The 14,967-nt window shown below is 40.4% G+C and overlaps 1 protein-coding gene across 9 annotated transcripts in view; it reads right to left on the bottom strand.

Moving 5' to 3' along the window:
* The window catches only part of FILIP1 (filamin A interacting protein 1), a 102,855-nt gene that overhangs the window by 67,128 nt on the left and 20,760 nt on the right, over positions 1 to 14,967 (bottom strand). Inside the window, exon 2 of one of the 9 annotated variants that reach the window (XM_068183858.1) lies at positions 7,380 to 7,520. The exons of the other annotated variants lie outside the window; for them this stretch is intronic. The gene's annotated coding sequence lies outside the window, so the exon portion shown is untranslated. The remainder of the gene's footprint in view (positions 1 to 7,379; positions 7,521 to 14,967) is intronic. 9 annotated transcript variants of the gene reach the window in all.

Below are 14,967 nucleotides of genomic sequence, written 5' to 3' on the forward strand. Positions count from 1 at the left end.
GGAGAGGTGATGCAGATTAGCTGGCCTACCAAAGATTTTTCACTCTTGCAGCTGGGAAATCTCTGGTGTTAGGTAAGCACTGATCATTTCATTTTGTTGGCAGCATGGAACCAAGCTGATAACCCACAAGTTGAAATACACCATGGACATAGGAACAACTCTAGTATCTCTAGTAAGTAGTTTCCAAGGACCACTGCTCCTATTACAATGCACAATCTCCTGCCAAGACGGTAGAAAACTGCTGAAAGCAGCAGTGCACAGGAGCAGGTTGAAAGTCATCACAGGTCTTACCTTGTTTATATCCTCACTATGACCAACCAAAATACCTAAAAATGATAAATCACTGAGGGAATACAGCACGGAAACTAAAGTCATTCCCTGAGCCTTGCAAGCCTGCTTTAACCTAGGAATCAACCATGGGGCAAATAGCAAATACAATTAGGAAATGAGGAAGCCCTTAGCTTTCTACAAAAAAAAGTTTCAACTTTTCACTTTGAAATTACTTTTTATTTCAAAATTAAGTGGTATTTTTAAAAAGTATAAGATGAAACAAGAAGATTAATGTCCCAAAAGCAAACTCTAAGCTTTCATTTTGCTGTCTCTTTCTGACCTGATGTAAATCTTGAATCTATCTCCTTTTCAGTAGCCATAATTTTCACAGCTCTGATTTTGCTGAAACCAGTAAACTACAGCTACATTTTACATGTGACTAATTTATCTTTCTTTCATTTAAAAAAAATACAAAAAATAATCACAATGTAGATACCCTTACAGATTTGCAGCAAAAATAAAAAAATATATTAGGCAGAGGACCTGTATCTTCTACAAATATAGTCTCCAAGAGACAACAGTGTAAAAAAAAGCCATCTGCAGCATCTCAAATTTCAACTGTCAACCAAAGCAGGGAGCAAGTTCCAAATCTCTGTCAGTGACTCCTTTGTAGGAAGTTTCAGTTGTTGATAGACACAGAGTACCAGCTTGCACATAAATGCCTTGTCATCTGGTGAGATGTGAATTTAACCCCCTCCATTAGACTGGGCTGCCTTCCACCTCCCAAAAGGTTCCTCCTCTATGAAGTTTAATTGGTTCCAAAACAAGGAGTTAAAAATAGTTTCTGATACTAAACCTGCCCTTGGGTTTCACTATTAATTTTGGTGGTTTTCCAATAATATTTTTCCCATTGGGGAAAAAAAAAGAATCCTCTGGCTACATGCATACTGGAAATTAACCATGCACAGGACTCCTCTCTGACTGTGAGGCCAGCTGTCCTGGAAAATACTTCAGGCTCTTAAGCCCTCTTAGCATCCATAACATGTTGGCTGCATCCACACTGCCCACTGGGAATTGCTGCTAGCCCATGCTGACTCCTGAAACGTGCTCTCAGAGGGGTCGGGAGGGTGTTAAGAGCCTGGCCAGAAGTGTGCCAAGGACCACTCCAAGGGTTTAACATGAGAACAGACAGAGTTCACCTTCCAGTATCTGTGCTCATGCCCCTCACTGTTTAATTTACAACCTTTCCTTTCCACAGCCTTTACAAACAAAGGAAATGGAAAACTAATCAGCCATGCTAAGGGAAAGTGCAACTCACCACAAATACACAGTCTGGAGAGAGAAAATAAGCAGTGGGTGGTGGGAAAACAGAAAAAAACCCAAATTTTTCAAGTTAGGTCAAGGGTTGCAGAACTCTAGTAGTTATTCTAGAGGCATATTTTTAAGTTGCTGCTGAGGGATATTTTGGTGATAGAGAGGTTCAGCAGGAGCAGGAAGAGACAGAGAAGCTGAAGCACAGAGAGAGGTTGCACATCATCCCCACTTCCCACCAGGCTTATCCTGGCTTTTGCTGGGCTTGATGGCACAAACTTTGAGCTCTTTGTGTCGCTGATAAGGGGACTAGCACTGTGAGGCTCCAGAGTGACCCTTGCATTACTCAAAGCCCTGGCCTTCACTTGTCATTACTGTTGGCAAAGAGGTAGAAGGGAAGGAGAGTCTTACTTCATTCCTGGCAGTGCCAGCCCAGTGACTGTCATCATTTCCCTGTAATCCTGCAGGCTTTCCACTGACTTCAGAACTTGTGGCAAAGAAAGTAAAGAAGTAAATGTCAGCCTAAAAGATTGAAATAATACCAATGTCTCATGCTGACAGGGAGCAGCACAAAAACCTGCAGATACCTCACCTGGGCATTGAGAATGGCCTCAGCCACTTTAATAGTTTTCATTTTTAGAAACTGTATTTACATGCCTCTTCTAATGTAATGTCATGGTTTCAAAATCCCTAGACAACAATTTCTTCACTTGAAAAGAATGAATTTAAAGAGTTATCCTGCATGTACAGGTTGAGCTGGTTTTGGTGGGTTTTTTAACAGCCTTTTAATGTTAATCTGCTTAAATCTTCACCTGTTTTTTTAATTCAGAGCAAAAATTCAGGCTAAGCTGAAAATACAGGATAGTTACTTTGAGTAAGGAAGGAAAGGAGAAGGAAGAAGCAAATAAATATTTCTGCATGGGCTTGGTCTTCCATTAGCATTACTAGGATTACCTGTTGCCGGATTCTTTAATGTCTGTGACATCTTGAAAACCAATTTCATCAGGGATAAAATATAAGTTAATTGTGTTTTTCTTGTTGCAACTAGTCAAACACCCTACCTTTCTTAACTCCATTAAAAGGGTTTAATTTTTTTTTTTTTTTTTTTTTTTTTTTTTTACTAGGATAGAGAAAAACTCTCAGCTGCTTTTCTTAGAAAGTAATTACAGTTCAGAGCCATGGAAAGATATTAAAAAGAGATCCAACAAACAGAGTGAGTGTTTTACAAGCCTACGTGATGTTAAAGTTGTATAAATTCACTGGTATAAATTCATACTGCTCAGCTTTAAGTATTTCACTTGTGTGACTTAGGTAGAAGTTTAGGTTTCATCCATGATCTGCAGTGTCTGAAATAGAGTCTGAGTTCTCTGAGGCTGTGTTAGGACTGCAGGTCTGTCCTCCTCAGTCAGGCAGTTCCAGTGATCACTGCTAAAGCACTCCTTGGCTCCTATTTATCAGGGAAAGCATCCCCTGATTATCTTCCCATGGTAAAAGGTGCTGGGTGGAGGGTGGTATTGTTCCAGTCTCCCTGAGAGGACATGGAGTCCTCTCCATGGAGAGTTTTGCCCCTCTGAGTCAGCCTTAATCTCACTAAAGAGGTTGCACCCTTAATTTGGGCACATCAGTGAATTGACTGATAAACTGGGGCTGGATCCAGAAATGCATCATCACAAAGGCCGATTTTGCTGATGGGTGGGGAGGCAATAGCAGGTATTTGGCACCTCGTTATCAGTATCTGACACAGTGCCACACTTGGTGGCAAGTGTTAGGACATGGCAGAGGCTGTGGGACTGTGTCCACCCCTCACAGTCCCTGCTATAACCAACGCTGCCAACTTTGTATTAATGAAGTCACAAACTGAAGTGGCTCATGCTGTTGGGATGGGTTTTCTACAAGCCAGCAGACCTCTGCTGCAGGCACACTTCTGCCTGAGAGGGGCAGAGAACATCGTATTTCTACCAAGCACTGAAAAGAGTCAATAGGTGACCCTTACTGAGCTCCCGAACTCGGAAATGAGCTCATTTGGTACTCCATCTACAAGCTCTCATGCTAAACTCTTTTCTTGGGAGGAAGAGTAGGGAGAATTTGGCTGTAATTGTACAAAACAACTAATTTAAGAAAGAGCAATAAAAATGGTTATATGTTAGCTTTCTTTCAGTAAGGGAAAGTGAAACTAGAAACTAATTTTTATTAATGAAAAATCTGAAAAAAAAATCATAAAATTTTCAACTTCCTATTTACAAGGAGCTATATGATAGAAAAGCAGTGGAGATCTCTGTTGTTGAAGGGAATTGGTAGGATGTCTCTAAATATTAAGGCATCACTGGGTCTTGGAATACAAATTTAAAAGAGTGATTTGACATTTCACAATAATGCCAAAATTTTGGTCACCATCCCAAAAAAAAAATAGGAGAGAGGTGAGAGATGCATATACAGATTGCATATTATTGGTAGATCAGGTAAGAAAGCAGCATATAAATACATTACTGGTTTTCTTTTCTTTATTTAGTGGAAAGCTGTCTGACCCTGTAGTTATGTAGTGTCATATTGAAGGTGCAATACTTACTTGAGAAACAAGATTTCATTTACTGTTTTACGTTTCACATTTCATTTACTGTTTACTCCCAGTGAGAATAAACTTCACTCAGGTTTATATGCCTAGTGAAAGTGTCTAAGTGAGCTATCACTACCACTGCTTGCTGTGGTACTATTCACTAGAGAGATCACCGATAAGAGCTTTTCCTTATCTGCATTTGTTCACATGCAGACTGCATGAGTTTCAGAGGTAAGAGGGTTTTTTCAGACCTGCCTAGGTTAAAGGGCAGCTCTCCAGAGCATCCAACAGCCAACTGCTAAGCATAGCTGTGCCAAAAAAGCAAGCTCAAACTAAACAGCTGAGCCTCCACTGTATATATACTGAAAATATTTCCCAAGGTTTTCAGAAAAATCAGAACGAAGTCCCCATGTTGAATAAATATTTCCTTACTTTTACTAATTAAGAATATTTGATACCTTTCCCTACTTTTACTAATTAAGAATATTTTATACCTTTAAACCTGAAAGATTCTGCTAAATGAAATAGAATTTGAGAAATACATACACCCTATGTCTCTATATTAAATTGGGCAACTCGTTTAATCAAAGTAAATTCAGAAACATCGTATCCTACTAAATCTTTTCAATTCATCCTGCACTGTTGGAATCCTGGATGCTGAGAATTTTAAACTTTCTGTGCTGAAAGGCAGACCCACAAGAGAACACTGCATTTGACCTCAGGCTGTGGAGAAGACTTCCAGAATTGATTAATAGCACTGGGATTACAAGTGTGTAGTTAGTTAGAAGTGTGTAATATCACAGGGTGGAAAACTTAAAGTTTAGGTTTTTAGAATATAGTAATGGATATGAAGGAAGATGGAGGTTTTAGGGTGGACGTAAGTTGTTCTTTTTCTTCCTTCTTCTTCCTTCTTCATGGGTTTGGGTAGTATCTTGCAATTGGACAGAAAAGTTCACATTGCAGGTCTTGAGGCATCAGTTATTGGGTTAAAAGGGAAAATAATCTAGGTGTCATTTCTTAATTGGGTAGTTTAGTTTTAGTTCAGCCTTAAAAGACCTTGAAACTGTACATCTGGGGCCATTTTTGTGCTGTTTTCCTGCATGCAAGGTCTGGTGCAGATGGCACGGTGAAATTTTGATAACAATAAACAAGAAGCTGAAGACCGAAAAAGTCCAATGCATCTCTCGTTCCTGACACAGAACTGCTCCAGGAGGGCTTCCCCCATCAGGGGAGCCCCCAGGGAGAAGCCCAACGTGGGGCCAGCGGAGCCATACTGCACAACACCACTGACTGCAAAAAAAAAAAAAAAAAACCATAAATTTAAAAACAAAAAATTGAAAAATCAGTCAGCAGTTTGTTAGTGAATTCTAGGCCTGCAAAACCACCCTGCTATGAAATGGCCAGAGAATTAAGAGAAACTGTGCAGCTGGCAGATGGCCACCAGCTCAACCCAAAGTAGCTGTCATGATTGCAAAAAGTATCTTTATTCTGACTGTACTTCTGGTACTGTTATTTCTTTTTGCCATCAAGAAAAAGCAAAAGCCTGCATGAAAAAGTGCTCAGCAGCACATCCCAGTGTTGTGGGATGACTTGGCTGCAGCACAGGATTTCCAGGCATTAGAATTCACCCAGTGGAAGCAGCAAACACCAAGGATTTTACAAACCTTGGACTTGTAGAATAATCATACATGTCAAAGACACAGAATTACAATCAAAGGGATAGGAAAGCCTAAAAAATAAAATATTGGCAGAACCAAACACTTAGGATTATGGTACAAAAGTCATGAACTGATGTGGCAAGTCCCCTGTCCTCTGCTCAGCCAGGGTGTGACTTGCAAAAATCTTGCAAATCCTTGCAAAGGATTTCTGCAGGTAGCCAAACAGCTATTTAAGTAAGCAAGAACAAGGGTGGGGAGCTCTGCGTAAATACTTGTCACTGACTGATCTCTTATACCTTGAAGATGCATTTCTAGAAAGCAAAAAAACCCTGAAAATTGTTGTTCTCATTGTGTATTCAAAAAAGCTGAGTAGTGCCATTATATTAATCTTTCTCAAACCTCAGAGAAACTTTTCCAAATGCCTATAGAGGCAAATATTAAATAAATGGCTTGCTGAAATAATAGAACAATTGTTTGACTTCATAACACAAGCATATTTTTAAAAGAAAGAAAGAAAATACTGGGAGGGGGAGTATTTTTTTTTTGTTAATTGTTTTGATGTCCATAACTAGAAATACATCATTACCAGTTTATACTCACATCAATTTTATATCAGAGAAAAATAAAGTTTTGTTTGTGTAACATTGTTAGATAAAACAGTAACTATATAAATTTAAGAAAGCAAATCACTTATGCCAAGTTAGTGTCAATTAGCATTATGGATGACAGTTTAACGAGGATTATATGATGTATTGCAGGTTTGAAACAACTAAAAATAGAAAAGCTATACAAGCCATAAAAATTGCACAATGTGCAACTTTCAGTTCCAGGAAGACTGTGTTTGCAATCCTTGACTACAAATGGAGTTGTTTCTGACTGTTGGGATAGATCTTCTGGAGCCATAATTAATACAGACAGTCCTGAGCTTTCCAAATGACTCAGACATTTAAAAATGTTATATGATATTGAGCTTAAAGCAGTGAAATTTTTATAAAATAATTTAGTGTTTGCCTTCCAGTTTCTGGGCTGGGTTCACAGTTTCAAAGTATGTTCTAGCACCTTGAGGAAGTTTAAAACTGGAAATAAAAAATGCTGTGTAACCAATGTGATACTAGCAATGGGGATTTTAAAAGACAGGAAAAATCCAAGATGAATATTGTAAGACATGTAATATGGTCATAGGATTCCATGGTGCCTGCTGCAGAGTTCCTCATTACACCAAGTCCTTAACTCAGGATGCTTATTTTTAACTCATTATGCTAAAAAATATCAGAGAAAATAATGTGCATTGAGAATGCCCTTGGGAATCATCAACAGTCTCCAAAGGCTTTAACAGCTCTGCAATTCAGATGAGCCTTTGAAAAACGCATGGTTTTCATGTTCACATGTTCGTTTTCATGTTCACATGTTCTTGGTTTGAAATCAGTCATTTTGGTTACCTCCTGAAGCTGACCTGTGCAGCAAGCTCAGGTATTGCTTTCCAGCCATGCTATTGCAACAGCATGTCCTGAATGTTACTTCTTTAGGAGTGTGGCTCCACCTGGGAGCCGTGTGTCAGCAGAACAGCCCGTGGTGTGCAGGAATACCTGTGTCGAGGGATGCTCCCAGGGCAGGGGCTTCACTAGAATCTAGGTCCGGAGAGGGGAGGAGGGAGTCGAAGGTAGAGGTGTCCCTGTGCCATCGCTCTGCTGCTCCCACCTTGGGCTGCCTGGGGTCCCTGCTGCTCCCTAGAGAAGAGATAAGGCTCAGGGCCCGCATGCCAGGACAGAGAGAAGCAGTACGTTCTGCTTGTCTGCCAGCCAGCCACAGGCCAGCTAGAAAACACAGGCTTCCACACCCTAAGTGGCTTGAAAATAGTAATATATTGTATTTAGAGACTCCTGTTGACTGTATCCTTGTGTTTCCAAAGCCGTGACAGTGCACAGTGGCCTGAAGAATCCGGGGCACACAAGGTGAGGCAGCTGTAGGACTGATAGAGAGGTGGTGAACCCTCACACTCCCTTTGCCTCCAAAGAGCCGTAGCACAAGTCACAGCTTTCTGCTGCGATTTGGCAATCAACGCCAAGAATCCCCTCCATCCCGAAAAAAGCAGCTGTAATGAGGGAAGGAAAAAGCTGGTAGGCGATGTGCTGGGCTGCTCACTGAGTAGAGCAGTTCTGCGGAGTACGCGCAGGGCACTGACACAACGTGGTGACAGGACAGCAGCGTTAGTGACACCGCGGGCAGTGTGCAGCGTCCCGCCCGCTCCGTGGGAGCTCGGGACTCCCGCGGCTGGCTGAGCTGCCAGCCCCAGCACAGCGAGACATGCAGACCGCTTTCTCTCACAGCCCACAAAACAAAGGGAGGCTGGGGACGTGGTGACAGCTCCAAATCCTGCGGAGATATAGAAGATGTGCGGGGAGCTAGGAGCTTTGCTCCAGAAGAGCTGGGGATGTTGCTGGGCAGACGGGGATCAGAGCCATCACACTGGACAAAGGCAGGGTCTCATGTCGATAAAAGCTCACTCACGCATTTGATTAGGTTGACTCCCTGAATTCTGCCCTGACCCTCCTGACTGAGCAGCATGGTTATGGCATAGCCAAAGTTTTACAGGTCAAATTCACTCCAGACACTGCTGGCAAGGAAACACCAGAGCCAGTGGGTCTGAGCAATGCTGTGTCCAGGCAGGCTCAGCGGCAGGACTGGAAGGCTCACAGAGATTCTGAGGGCTGTGAGACTGTGGAGGTCTTTCCTGGGCAAGGAAAACATGGTGTTCTGGGAAGCTGTGATCTTTTCAAATAAAACAGTAACAATTTTGTTCAACTCTACAAAATGACTGTTATTTAAATAATTTATATAGTTCTCATAACAGTATAGTCATAAAAGGAACATTACCATTCAAGGAACAAAGCAGAACTACTGCAGTATCTAAGTCAGTTGCAGTCAGAGCAGTGTATGACCCATTTGCCTATTATTTCTTAACAAACCGTATGTGAATTCTTGCAAAATAATAAGTATCAACTTGGAATTTGTATCTTTTTCCCTTGCTCCGAGTGGAATGAACAAGATCTATTGCATTATGGGCAATATAAGGAGAGATCCAGTAATGAAATTTTAACCAGCTGTAACTGGTGCATACATATTAAAGAAAACAGCTTTACAGGAAGGTTATTTTACTGAAAAGTATTTTCATTTTCTAGAAAATTTGCTTAGAGAACTTCCGTCTTCTTGGAAAAGATTAAGCAATTACCCATCTATTTATTTATTTGTGAATAGCAGAAAACATGTCCTACGTGTGCAAGAATTCGGGCTATTATACCCACAAGCCCTGAATCACGTGTCTCATGACAATTCACAAGAAGCAGGATAGAGATAACTTGTATGAGGCACATGGGATTTACAGCAATTAATTCTTTGGCCTGTGAAAGGTTTGTCCTTCAAAAAATTCAGTGAGAGTTTTTTCATTAATTTGAATGGAGGAAGAACTCAAGACTACTGTCTTTAACAGTATCTAGACAAAGAAAAAGAAAATGAGTCATGTTTTTGTAATGAAGAGCTGAATTTGCAATGCAATTCACACAATGTAAGAAACAAAGAAGAGTTTGCTGTCAACAAGCACATGCTAGTTATTAAGATACAAAAAGGGTGGACCAAGGCTTAGTGGGTCAAATTCTGACCTCATTTGCCTTTAATCTTTTGAGTTTAAAGATATTACTCTGGATTTTCATCAGCCTAAATGAGATTGGAGTCTGATGTTCTGTAAGCAAACAAAAGTGGCATCATTCATGCTTTGCAGAAACCTTGTTCACAGAAGACATTGTTTAAAATAGGCACTTAAGATGCTTTCTTTCCACTATTTATTGTTTTAAAGTCATTTTATGAGTGTAGTAATTACACCTATATCTTCCCAAAAAGAGACATCCTGGTACACAGATAAGTCTTAAGTAATTTCCATCCTCTGACACTTGACCAAGCAGCAGGATAAGGTAGACATGGTGTACTCTTTGGAAAAGCTTTTTCTTCATTAAGCATTAAAATATCTCAAGATAATATTTATGCCTATACATGTCTTCTTCATTTTAATTAAGTGATGATACCATAAATATAGTGAGCAAAAGAAAGAGTCAAGGAGAATATCACTTTAGTAGTTAAAATATTCCACATTATACAACATTGTGTTGTATTAAAAAGCCCATGAGATTTTGCTGCTGAGCTGAACACAGCTGATACTTCACTCACAGACATCACACAGGTGCATCAAAATGCTCCTAAACCCCTGTTAGACTAATGAAAGACAAAGCTTTGGTTGCAGACTTTCCCTCACAAGCAACTTAAACCTAGCAGGGCTGCGATAACATCACAGCTTTTTGGGCTGCCTTTTCCATCCCAGCTGTTGAGAGTTTTATCATGTGCACTAAGCAGAATAATTTTTCTTTGTTACTCTCAGCAGAATAGTAAGAAGCTATTGATTCTCTGTAGATTAGTTTTGGAGAAAGCCTCTCGTCTTTCCTTGCTCACATACACATGCTGCCTCTTCCCCACTGAAGCATGGATCAGGAAACCAAACGCAGCAGAAAGCTGAAGTTTTCTTTGGCAGGTTTGCCAAGAAGCCCTAATGAAAGGGGACAGTAAGAGTCCCCATATTCCCATTGATCTACAAGCCACCATTTCCAGGACTTTCAAAGGAAAAGCCAGGGAAAGCAAAGAGCTCTCAAAGCTGCTTTTCACTCCAAGCTCCAAGCCCCAGCAACTACACTGGGGATCGTACAACAAAGGGCAAGTCCTGGACAGACCATCTGGTGGACTACTGTGCAGGTCTGGCTGTGCACAGTTAGTCAGAATGGGACACAAAATGAAGCTGATTTTGTCAAGCACCCTACACCCCACCAGCACCACTGCACAAGGCTTTGGGATGCATGAAGGGGCACCTCCTTCCCATGACCCACAGGCCACCATGGGGGCAGGAGGCGTGTGATGGCTTCCACTATCAAATCAACCCTTTGACTATCACTCTTTTCATCAGAAGTGTTTGTTAGAATTACAGTTCCATTGAATTTATTATCAGTGCCCCAAGAACCCAGGAACCCACATCAGACCCCCTGGGGCCACCAGCTCCAGTCCCAGGATTGCCACACAGCTCCACACAGCCCAACCCTGCCCTGCTCGTCCATGGAGGCCACCATGCTGGGCCCACAGCCCATCTTGGGCTCCTCCTATCTCCAGGAATGTGTCTGATGCCAAGGCCTGGGGCTGTCCCCAGCTGTCTCCCTCCGGTCTCTGTTCTCCAGGGGATTGCCATCCCCAGTCCTCAGAAAGCAGCCACTCCTGCAGTGCCCTGACATGTATTTCTTTAATTGTCTAGTTAACTGCTTGTATTCACAGTTGTGATTCTCCTTTGCTCTTGTTCAAGTATTTTAGAAGTTTTTCATTCTCATTGATCTTCATATGTGCATGTAGTAACTTAAATTTGTTCTTATCTTTTCCTACTGTATATTGCAAAAGCTCTTTTTGCCTTCTGCCACAGGGCAGAAAAATGGAAATCAGTCTGTTTATTCCTGAGAAAAGAAGGACTGTAGAAAAACAAATGCTCCTCCAGTATCTCTCCTTTACACTTACAGAGACGTCCTGTTCTGCAGTGATCCCAAGCACTGGGATGTCAGGCTCAGAACAACTGGGGAAAGTTTCTCTCTGAAGCTCCCCTTGAAACTTGATTAAACTATCAAGTCAGTAAGGATTACAAGTAAAACAGCCAAAAAAAGATTGCTGCCACAGTCTTAATAACTGGCAGACAGGAGTCTCCTGGAGTTCTCCAAGAAGCTATGGCACAAGAGACATGGGGATACTGGATTTGACCAAACATCCTTTTCTCTGTGTCCTGGCAGGTGGTGGGATCAGTTGTACACACATTCTCGTCTGCTTTCCATTGGCTCATACCAACAGAAGCACTTTGCAGAGGTAATTCCAGGGTAATTCCAACCCTCCAAACTCTGTAACTGAAATTTCTTAAGGGAAACATGTGAATGCAATTGCACCTTCTCCAGGAAAGGTTCATCACATATTATACAGTGTTCATAGGAATTTTCCCAGTTAATAATTGTCAAACAAACTTTCAAAATTCCGTTCCCATTTCTTCAATGATCCCTGTCACAAATCTAATGAACGGCATACAACGGTGGCTGAAGGTCTCAATCAAATAAAAATTTTCATTGATTTCCCAATTTTTGATTGAAACCCTAAAACCTTTTATACTGCAATTTCAATCAACATTTGGGGGGGAAAACCCACATTATTTCTAATGAAGATCCCCTCAGAAGATTCAAAACCTTTACTCAACCTCCTAAATATTTGGCACAGCACATCCTTGCAAGCTTGAAATTATCACTCTGTTTGCTATGGTTTCTTTTATTGTGCTATTATGCAAGACCGTTGTACTTTGTAATTTGTAGCACATTACCTCAGACTTGTCCAGGTACAAAGATGGACTTCTGGGATGATCAGGGTAATGGTGAGTCTATCATATGAGAAGATAGAATGAAGAGCTTGGCTTGTTTAACTTGGCAAAATGAAGGCTGTTAAGGGATCCAGTTGCTGTGTATAAATATATCAGAGAGGCAAACATCGGGGAGATGGGAGAGCCATTTCAACTAAATTACATTGTTGGCAATGGAACCCAATGGCATAGATTGGCCAGAATTCAACCTATGTGAGAAACCAAAAACAGGTTCTCACATGAGATAATGAGATTTGGGAACAATTTTCCAGCTGGAGAAACAGCAGCAAAATTCCTAAACACACTCACAGTGGAACTTGATAAGTGTATGAAGGGGATTATAAAACATGATTCCTGCAATATTATAACAATAAATGTGATCACCCATTAGATTGTTTCCAGTCCTGTGTTGCCATATAAAGCTATAATATCTCATGCAGATTCTGTACACTTCAATCATGTATGCTTCAAATGAGATATGCCAGCATACTTTCTATGTTTCAATCTATTTAAAAACAAAGCAAACCAAACCAACAACTCTAACCAAATAGTTCAGTTCAGTAAGTGTATTTGTTCAGGTTAGGGATAAAACTTAAAATCATTTTCTCTCCCACAAAGACAATAAACTCAATAGAACCCAAATATATTACAAAATAAAATTCTTTTACATTCAGTTGTCCCCACCAAAATTCCTAGGATTATTGATAATTAGTTCAACTTGTCATCTAGAACTGTTTAAGCTTTATTACAATTTTATAAAATATTTTATCCATGGATTTAAAACCTTTGCAGCTGAGGTTCAACTGTTATTTATGGTATTCTGCTCTAAGCTATAAATTAATTAAGGACAAGAACATTTTTATGCTAATGCATTTTATGTTGGAGGGTATCCAAAAGATATAGCCAAGGGAACAGAATTATGATTGTTTCTAATTTATGTTGGTCATAGCATGGGTTGAAGGGAGAGAAGAATTTTTTTAAAAAGAGAGTCGTCTGGTTTTGGAGATATTTAATTTTTTCATGCTTAAAAGATTTCTTATGCTGAGCTTGAAGTAAAAACCCATTAACTTCTACAAAGCAGAAGATTTCTTAGGTAAAAATAAATAGTTTGTAAAAATCTACTTCCACCAAAAGCAGTAAAATGGTTACATAAAAATTAATCATTTATGAAAAGTTCTTCTTTCTAAATGCAAACCCACACACATACACACAGAGAGCCCCAGTGAATGGGACTAAACTATAACCATGACAGTACTACATGTATCTTCACTTTCCTGTAGCTCTTTCTTCGAATTTTGATGAAAATAACAGCATGCTATCATCATATAAAGTGTGCTAGCTCAATGAAGGCACTACTTGAAGATGCCCCAAAATTACTATAATTTACTATAAAGATGCCCCATACATAAATTTACTATGATGCCCCATTACATAAATTTACTATGAAGATGCCCCAAAATTACTATAATATCATATGGTAATTAATAGTATCAAATTCTGATTAACTCTACTCTCAACTAAGATGGCTTCATAAACCTAGCTTGAGGTTTCCTGGTTTTATAAGCAGTTCACTGCCTTAGCCAGCATTAAAAATTTGTTAAAAATCTCTCACCACTTTCTTGCGAGCAATGCTGAAATCAGCTCTCAATATTCAGCATTAGATATTCAGGAAGAAAGGAAAACATGTCTCCATTGTCATCAGTTAATGGATGGCTTAGGACCTGAATTACTGACTTCTAACATCTTATCCTATCTTATATAAAAATTCTTCTGAAAGGATTCTAAGTTTCTGACTTTAATCAAAGACAGTGAAAATCAGTTTACATATGTTTACATAACTTTGCATGCACTTCTTAATTTTAGTTTTTTTTTATCGTCTGAACATTCACTTATATTGGGAAGGAACATCCACCCATCCATCTTCCCTAGCCTCTTGTTATTCAACATCCTTCTTTCATGCCTCATCACACCTTTTAATCTCAAGTAAACAAATCAAAAGTTTCACATTTGACTCTGACATTGCTGGTGATTTTCACCATAGCCTCTGACCCTATTCCCATTTGTGCTGGTTTTGGCTGGGATAGAGGTAATCACGGGAGCTGGTATGGGGCTGTATTTTGGATTTGTGCTGGAAGTAGGGCTGATAACACTGGGAGGTTTTCCTTACTTCTGAGCAGAACTTGCATGGGGTAAAGGCCTTTTCTGCTCCTCATCTCACCTCACCTTTGAGGAGGCTGGGGATGCACAAGGACTTGGGAGGGGACACAACCAGGGCAGGTGACCCCAACTGACCAAAGGGGCATCCCATACCATATGGTGTCACATTCAGTTCATAAAGTGGGGGAGGAAGAAGGAAAGGGGGGACATTTGGAGTGATGGCATTCATCTTCTCAAGTGACTGATGCCCATGATGGGGCCCTGCTCTCCTGAGGATGGCTGAACTCCTGTCTGTCCATGGGAAGTTGTGGATGAGTGCCTGGTTTTGCTTTGCTTGCCTGTGTGGCTTTTGCTTTACCTGTTAAACTGTTTCTATTTCAACCCACAAATTTCCTCACTTTTACTCTTCTGATTCTCTCCCCATCTCACTCTGGGGAGGAACTGAGTGGCTGTGTGGGGTTGAGTTGCCAGTTGGGATTAAACCATGACACTGTTATATATGATTAAGGATTTAATCAGAAGAGAGAGATTGGCATTTTTCAAGTTCC

This window comes from Anomalospiza imberbis, chromosome 3 (genome assembly GCF_031753505.1).
Source record: "Anomalospiza imberbis isolate Cuckoo-Finch-1a 21T00152 chromosome 3, ASM3175350v1, whole genome shotgun sequence".
NCBI lineage: Eukaryota > Metazoa > Chordata > Aves > Passeriformes > Viduidae > Anomalospiza > Anomalospiza imberbis.